The sequence below is a fragment of the Eschscholzia californica genome, unplaced genomic scaffold (genome assembly GCF_041429995.1).
Source record: "Eschscholzia californica isolate CP2 unplaced genomic scaffold, dmEscCali1.0.p SCAF_5, whole genome shotgun sequence".
Lineage (NCBI taxonomy): Eukaryota > Viridiplantae > Streptophyta > Magnoliopsida > Ranunculales > Papaveraceae > Eschscholzia > Eschscholzia californica.
Window position 1 is genome coordinate 18,090,752 of NW_028238472.1, and position 9,013 is coordinate 18,099,764.

General features: G+C 35.9%; 1 long non-coding RNA gene across 1 annotated transcript; it reads left to right on the top strand.

Moving 5' to 3' along the window:
• Positions 1-3,040: 3,040 nt before the first annotated feature.
• LOC147537599 (uncharacterized) lies at positions 3,041-6,656 on the top strand. Its single transcript, XR_015225811.1, has 7 exons — positions 3,041-3,219; positions 3,296-3,359; positions 3,843-4,129; positions 4,219-4,316; positions 4,644-4,864; positions 5,432-5,551; positions 6,402-6,656. It is a non-coding gene; the product is annotated as an uncharacterized LOC147537599 (long non-coding RNA).
• The last annotated feature ends 2,357 nt before the right edge of the window (positions 6,657-9,013 follow it).

Below are 9,013 nucleotides of genomic sequence, written 5' to 3' on the forward strand. Positions count from 1 at the left end.
AAAATAACAACTAGTTGTTATTATCAAGGGTTTCCTAAATCTTATTCAGAGGGCTTTTTAGGAAACCTAATTAGGGCTGTACTCTTACTTAAGCTTCTATATAATTCCTCTTGAGACTTGAATAAGGTGTGAAAAATTCTCAAGGAACTTTCAATCTCTATTAACATCAAGTAGAGAAAGAAAGAGAGATAATTTCCAACTATCTATATATCTAGTCAAAGAAGAAGGTGTTCTTCAATCTAACCACCATTGGAGTTCTAGCTAACACTAAGGTGAGAGGTAATTTCTCGGTGTCCCAAGTAGAGGAGCTACAATATGAGCTCTTGGTCTTCTCAAAATCGATTGGAGAGATTCGAGGGAAAACTAGCGATTAAGGTATTTATGCAACTAGTTTAACTTAGTAATGACTATTAGCTTATGCATGAGATCCTGGGGATACTAGTGTTAGACATATTATATGGCTGAAATTCCCCCACCAATACTAGGAGACACCATAACCCAACAGTGACGTTAGAGCCTCTTGCACGTAGCTAATTTTTTCTAAGTTTCGGGCCAATCTATGCTTGTTTAGATGGATAATTGTGTCTAAAATTATTTTGGGCATGCCAATTTGATTAATTTTAAATGTGATTTAAAGATTATTGGAGTTGATTTCAAAGTTAATCATTGGAAAAAGTTTCAAAACATCAATATTGATCTATTTAAGTTTTGAAAAGTTTTCAAAAATCGTTTTATCAATTGTAGAATTTGTTTAAAAACAAATTTTGGGTTGTTTAGAAGTTTCTAAATTGTGGGACAATAGCTTATGGAAGCACATGAAAAGGGAAACTTGGAGTTTCAAAAGAAAAAAAAATTTAGAAGTTGCCTGAACCTGGGCGGACGCGTCTCTGCTAGACCAGACGGGTCTCGGTCTACTGACTGAGATCTTCTCGGACTTCCCCTGGTAAACCCGAGCGCATCTCGGACTTAGTCCAAGACGAGATAGGACTTCATCAAACGCGTCTTGGAAGGCCTAGGACGTCTTTGTCTTTGCCGAGACATCCAAATAGGCTTGGCCCTTGGCCAGACGCGTCTGGGCCAAAGGCTAGCGTCTTGGCCTAGGACCAGGACGAGTCCAATGCCCAAGACCGAGACTCAGATGCGTCTGGTCTCGGTCAGTCCGTGCATAGGCATGGCCCAAGAGGTTGACCTTGAGCCGGACCATGCTTGGACCGAACCTATGCACCACCTAGGCCATTGGCCCGAGCAAACCTTTTGGGCCTTGACCTTAGGGTCTTGGTCCTTGACCAAGGTTTGTTTTAGACTATTCCCAGATTGGTCTAGGACCGCAAGCCGAGATTTTTCGGGCCTTACCCGAGTGGGAGTTTTTCGACGAAAGTCCAATTTTTCTCCCGGTTCCCACCCATATTCCACCGAAATTATTCCGGACCACCCGAAGGCCCAAAACGGGTTTTTCTTAAAAATTATTTTGGAAGTCATTCAAAGTCAAAACTATTTTTCCGAAATTGACCCAGACCCTCCGAAGGCCCAAACAGAGTTTTTCTTTGAATTGATTTTGGAAATCATTATAGATAAAACCGAAGCGCACCATCAGTAAAATTTTCGAAATAGACTTAAGGTTCGCGTGTGGCGTAGAAATGTCGACAAAAGTATCTCCCGGATAATCATGCATATATAATAGTTAGCCTTGAATATTATATGAATGCATGTGATGTGAATGCGGAAACTAGTATGGCCTTAGAACTTGTTTCTTTTATTCTTGTTTTAAGCACGGATGGTGCAAATTTATAATAATTTTAATTTCAAGTATATACGATCTGCGTATCATTCGAGTCTTGTAATTAAAGTTTAGGGTCTATTAGTCCATCGAAGAAGCTCAAGATGCGATCCAAGTTCGAGTGGGAGAATTCAATAGAGGTTCGAGAAGAAGCTCAAGGATGCGATCCAGGCGAAAACAAGACGAATCCTAAGAAGATTAGATCTTTTAGGACTAGAGGCCATACTAGGATCCATATGTGTTTGATTTTTTTTCTCGCGTGCATTTACTTATTTATTTACGTTTTATGCCGTGAATGTTAGTTAGGCTAAATAGTTCACTATAACACTAGACAAAACGTAAAAGTCCCCAAAAGTATTTTTGAGTAAATAGCCTATCCAGACTAAGACACCCGTTGAGTCCTCGATCATGGAATGGTGGATCTACCAGGGTAGTGCGTCATATCTTTTATCTTGGGACAATGCGGGTAGACCTATGGCAAAGGGCTACATGTCTAAATGGTTTTTCTTAACGATCAACAAAAGGGTGGATTAGGCAAAAGGGTGGATTAGGCAAAAGGGTGGATTAGGCATTCACTAATGCAATTCACTAATGCAATCTATCAACCAAGAGTCATAGGAGTGTGACAATGAAATAGTTCACTCACCCAGGACAACGGGGTTAAGGGCAGGGTCATAGTTCGCTTAACTACCGAAGAAATGGGTTCTTGGAATCACGAATAAAGTGGAAAAATTGGATTTTTCCAAAATGATAATGAGTTTAAAACTTTGCAATTCTTTCATGTAGTTTTAGGATGACAAAAGAAAGCGAGTTCAACTTACGCTCACTCCTCAAGGAGGTGCTGAGAAATTCCCTCCCCGAAAGAAGGAATCGAGAAATACTTCTCAAATTGGAAAGTGAGCTTAATGTCGTAGACACTCCGATTCCGAAATTGGGTGCTATTTCAACTGCTAAAGAAAAAGAACATGAAGAGGATAATTGGAAAGCGGCAGAGCTAGTAGCGTACATAACACTACAAAAAAAGCGTCCAATAGGGACATACATTTTTACTTCTGTCCCTAATATATTAAAAGTAGGGACAATTTTTTACTATTCGTCCCCAGTAAAATTGCAATAGGGACAAATTTTAGGTACAACTGAAAAATGGCGCAAAATTTCGGCCAAATTAGAAAATTGCGCAAAAAAATTCCCTCTTTTTTTCCTAAAAAATCAAATCCCTCGTTTTCATTACTTTTTCTTTTCTTTCCTTTTATCTCTCTTCTTTTCTCCTCTGTAGGTACAGAGAAGAGGAACGATTTCTCCTCAATAAAGAGAAGGAGATTTCTCCTTTTTCTTCTACATGTTATAGATTTTTATTCTTCCTTTCTTCGATCTCTTCTTCAATCTCTGTCTCCTGGGTGTGTGTTTTTTTCCTTCCTCCACTTCTAGGGTTTCACCACCAGGTATGTGTTCATCCTCTTCTTCAAATAAATCAATGAAAATTTTGGAGTACCATGAAACCCTTATTTGTTTTTGCAGAAAACCGTTTCAGTTCAGGTGTTAAACAAAGTTAGATTGTTTCCACAAGTCTTGCCACAATCAGGTTATATTTTTCTTCATATTCGTCTTCTTCTTCGAATTAAGCTACTAACTATTTATGACATAGTTCCTGATTCAATTTTGCATCAATGTTATTCAATTTAGCATCAATTTTATTCAATTTTGCATCAATTTGGCATCAACTTTATTCAATTTGACTGTTCCAGGTTAGTTGGTATTCTTCCTCTTCTTCCTATTCCTCAATAGTAGAAATCAAGAGTTTATGGTTGGGTGAAATCAAAGTATTTTTGTTAGCTTCATGTTTCTACTATTATCAATAGATGTTAAGACTGAATTGGTCAAGAAATCGATAGAAAGTTCCTTCTTTTACCATTTTTTGTTGTCTTCTTAGTTTTTGTTATCTTCCTATTTTATTTGATGGAGTAAACTTAAATGAAAAATGTATACCAAAAAAAATAATCCTAGTCATGTTGATAAAGGAATTTTAATCATTTTCTTTTTTCGCTCGACTTGTTTCATCTTTCAGACGTTAGAGCTAATTGAACAAGAATGCGTCAGTGTATCTGCTAAACTAAAACTAAAAGTGAGGCGGTAATATCGAACTCTTTCCACTCCGGACTATTAGAGGAAGTGTATTATAGATTTTAAGCTTTATTTATACAACTATGTTATCGAACAGAAAAAACTACATGATGGTCATTGAGGATTTGAATGCCAAGTTTTTATAATGCTTTTATCTCCCAAGCTGTAAATGATAATCTCTGGCTTGTGTTTGTATAGGACTTGATTAAATATGAGAAGTTTGGGATACAGGTTGGTCGTACTTCGATGTAGTTTTTATATTACTCACGTTGGTTAGATCTTTTTTTTCGGTCCTTAATTTATCTTACTTCATATGATAGGTTTGATATTTTGTACATTCTGAGCTCATGTTCTTTGCTACCATACTGACCACTACAGGTCTAGGGAGATTTTGGTGAACAAACATGCAAAATTGAAGGTACTATCTTGATGATTTTGATATACTATTGATGTTATAGTTCTGAATATTTTTCGGAAACTAGTCTCTTGATTTGGTTGGACAACATATTACCATGTGAAACTTTTCAAATCTTGGGTTGACTTTCACCATGAGAGTTTAGTTACTGGTTGGGCAATTTCTGATTTTATTTTTCTTTTCCATGGGAAAATTAGGCAAATCTCTAATATGTTTACTTTGTATTTCGTCTTCTTTGTACAAAAGACCTATTTTATATCAATGTCTGAAGGACAAATCATTTTGATGTTTTGGCTTACAAAAGGATTTTTGCTCTCTCATATCATTCAGGTGCAAGGGAGGGTACCTATCAGATCCATGTTGTAAGTGATAATCAGGTATCATCATTTAAACCTGAAAAGTTTGGATTTCAAATAACAAATAGTTGATGCCTATCAGGAATATGAAAAGAATAAGGAGTACCAGGATCTACAGACAAGCTGGACCCAATGAAAGCTAAGCACGAGGAAATAAAAATGAACAAATCAAGTCTTGTTTCAGACAATATAAAGGTATGGTTCTTATTTGAAACTGCAACATTGTCCCAGTTTAGGAAAGTGTTCTTTCTTAATCTTATTTTTGTCATATCAAGTGGAGCAGTCAATTCAGGAAAGCAAATCTAGGGTGACAACGTTCTTGTTTGTTAGTTGTCCTATGTGTGGTGGAAGTCTGCAGTTAGGTTCTTAAACACTAGAAATTAATGGTTTAGCAGAGATCATTTAGATCTCAAATAATACCAAGACTGAGAAGTCCTCATTGGTGAATGGGTGAGTGAAGTTGTTGAAACTGTCGATTTGTTTATGTACAGTTTTCTGTTTTATCTCTCAGTGATTCAGATGTATGATGGTTAGATTTAACTTGAAATTTAGGAATAACCTTTATCTAGGATCCATTGGATAACGACGTTATCAATATTCACATTGCAACTCTAGGTTTCCTGATTCAGTACATGTACTTTACCTGTCTGGTATTTTTTTTTTGTATTTGTACCTTATATAAAAGTCTCTGACTGAGGTTTACGCTCTGTCGTTTCTCTTCCTTTCTTTTTCATTCTACTATCCTTTGGTTGGTGTTAACAGGCAGAGCTCTATGCTATGGGTATGAAGACCTTGAAAGAGGAACATCAAGCTCTTTTACCTGATAAGGTTGCGGAAAAGGAGTACTTGCAGTCTCTGCAACATCAGATTCAACAACTGAAGGTTACTATGACTGAACTCATTCTTCAAAAGAAGCTTTAGAGTTAATAGTTAAGTTATGAATTACAAAAATGATCAAATTGACTGCTGTTCTGGGCCTCTGGCCGGGATCTGGAGCCTAATCAAAATGACGAAGTGCTAATAAAGTGGTTTCCCTTAATTTGACATTGGAAGTTGGAGTAGGGTCGACTTCTCCAATGAGGGCTTATTCATTTGATTCATTCTTCCTAGCAATCTTTGTCTAGGATCAAAACCCAACTTTCACGGTCTCACATGATCTAGGCCAAATTGTTCGCACGTCACGGAAGATGATGGTTATTCTAGTATTATAGAGAACAAGTGACTTCCCAATCTGGTTGTCCTTTTCTGCTAGTTGGACTTAAACCCTTTATTATCTTACTCTATTCCTCTGTTTTTGGATAGAGCATCTCTCACATAAATTATACTCAAATTATACCATTGTTTGGAGATAAAGGAGAACTTTGGTTGATCAAATTAGGACACTCAATATGAAACGTTATTTTTTTACTGAATTATAGCATTGTTTCTAGAACTAATGCTGTATTACAGTGACCTGGACACTTAATATGAAACATTATTATGTACTGTAAAAGAATTCTCTTCTAAATGCAACGCAAAGACCTGTGAGGGTATGCTCGTTAGATTACTAGAATAGTAAACACAAACTTATTATGAAGCTACGACTTTTAAGAAGATTTTATGTGTAATGTTTGCTCTTTTAATAATTTTATAGAAGTTTTAACATGTTTGTATATTTGCCGTGTCCTAATTTTGAAAAAGCTAATAAACTAATGGTTTTTGTTCTCTTCTGTTTTTCGTGTCCATGGCACAGGGATAGGATGGAGCTCTGCTGAGATGATGTGCTAATAGTGTTTCTACTTTTCCCCTGCAACATGAGAAACAAGATGGGAGGATGAAGTTAGGGTAGTTTATTTTTCATACAATGTTATCTTCTTGTGGAAAAGTTATTAGTCTATTCTCTTATTTTGGTTTGACCTTTTTTTTCGTCCACGCTTGTGAATTTCTTCGGGAGGCTTCTCAAAACATGTTAATGTGAATATTTGTTTTTTAAATTGTTTAGGGAAAATTTTCTCTTTTGTATGCACTAATTATTGTTTGGAAAACTTCTAATCAAATTTGTAGGGACGAATATTAACTGTATCAGGTACAGGCAATAGAAAATCACAATCGACCTTATTGGGATGACTATTATCCGTCCCAAATGCTAACGAGGGAATTCTCTCCAAATTTTTAGGGACGGATATTAATTGTCCCAAATGCTAACAAGAAGAAATCACGCCGAATTTTTCAGGGACAAATATATGTTGTCCCTAATAATTGTTGATACAGGGACAATTACAAACCGTCCCAAAAATATATTTGGGACAGATGCTATCTGTCCCCATATCCGTCCCCAATATTATTTGGGACGCCACTTTCTGGGACAGATTTTAACCGTCCCCAATACACTTTTAGGGACAGTTTTCTCATTTTTGGGACGGTTTTTGGCCGTCCCTAATGGACCTATTTTTTGTAGTGGCATAATGGCGACACCCATAGATTCTGCTCTTCGAGAGCAGCTCAACAATATGGATGTCCCCTTCATGCGCCTAGAGAAAGGAAAACCAGTAGGGCCTCATGTTGAGCAAATTATTAAACTCTTTGCAAGACAAAATAAGCTAGGTGATCCATTCTGCCAAAAGTTGGCTGCCGATATGATCCTTTATTCCCTTCACAGTGGTTTCAGTCTATTCAAGCAAACTATGAAATGAATGGATGGATTAAATCCTTAGAGGAACTTCATGAGATGCTCGTAACAGTTGAAAAGACCAGGAAGAAGAAGAAAATAACGTCCAAAGGAAAAGGTCAAACAAGTTGCTGAAGCCATGGTCAAGGTTATTCTGAGTCCAGGTGTTTCTACTGCGATGACAAAGACCATTGGAAGAGAAACTGCCCTAAGTTCTCGGAGGACGAGAAGAACGGAACGGTGGTTTAAATGATGACTGTTAATTTAATGTTAATTTAATAAATACTAACCCATTTCGGTATATGATGCCTAATGCTCTTCATTTACTCGGAGGATTCAGTCAAACTTTCCAAAGGGACTTGCCACATCATTTCGGCAAAAAATTTATCAATTTTTTTTTGTGAACTTAGCATTTCCCTTTTAGTTTTTATTTATTATTTTTACTTGAAAAATAATAATGAAATGTTTGCTTGTTTTTACTTATTTTCAATATTGTTTTGACTTACTAGGTTAAAATCTCTTAACTAATTCTCTTGTTTTCCTGTTCTTCATTATTTTAGTTTTGTTATTGTTATTTTTCTTAATTGACCTACGTCTATATTACAGTCAATTTAAAAGTCTGAATTACTTAATTAAGACTATTAATTACTGTGGTAGATTTCAAAGCTTACTCTGAAAACCCTAATATATTACTTGGAAAAGAGACCTTAAAACTTAAAGAATTTTGATCAATAGTGTAAGCTTCCCAAACAAGTCAAAAGTTCTCATTTCCAATAACTGCTACAAGAGTTTTAGTTAACTTTAGAATCAAGAACTCTTTATTATTTCCACTACGTTGTCTTCTACAAATTCATTACAGTATTTGTTTTCGATGAAAAAGAATCTTGGCATCGAAGTGATGTGTTGGAGGAGATAATATAAGAATATCACACAATTGCCTCTTGTTCAACGCTTGTGAATATCCTGTAAAATCCAAGAGGTTGCAGATTGCAAACAATTGCTTGCACATGCAGTGAATCTTGTATCCATCTAAAATACCTAGAAGTCGTGAGTTTAGGGTCTAAATCGATCTTATATCACGTATCCTATTACCCTTTAAGGCTTTGATATTTCATCTTGAACGTGGTGATTATTAATAAAGAAATTAATGCCATACTTAATTCTTGGACTCATCTTGAACGTCGGATCTCTTCATTTCGATCCGTCTTATATCACGTATCCTATTACCCTTTAAGGCTCTGATATTAGTTTTTGAGAGTTCAAAATGATGTTATTTTTTTTGGTTGAAATCAAGTGATCTTATTTCATCCTCATTATGTTCAATGTCATACTTTGTCATGATAAAATTTTGGCAGTTATGTGCTTATTTCAATCATTTGATGTAACTATGCAATGTCATACGACATTGAAGAATTTATGAATAAAAGAAATAAGGGTGTGGGTTGGTTAATTGAGACTATAGTTTAGCTTTTTATTGAGTTATCTTACCTGATTTACGAGTTTAAGTATATATAGGTAGTCAATCTCTCATGGACTATTCAGGGCCTGAGCCTGAGGGGTTAGGGTTTTTCTCATTAGCGCAATTGCCAACAATATTTCTTGTTATTTTGTGACATACAACTATATACCTATCTCGTCTTAATGGTTTGTCGATATTATACAATGTAAAAATGATCTCAGAAGAAAACTGAAAAGAA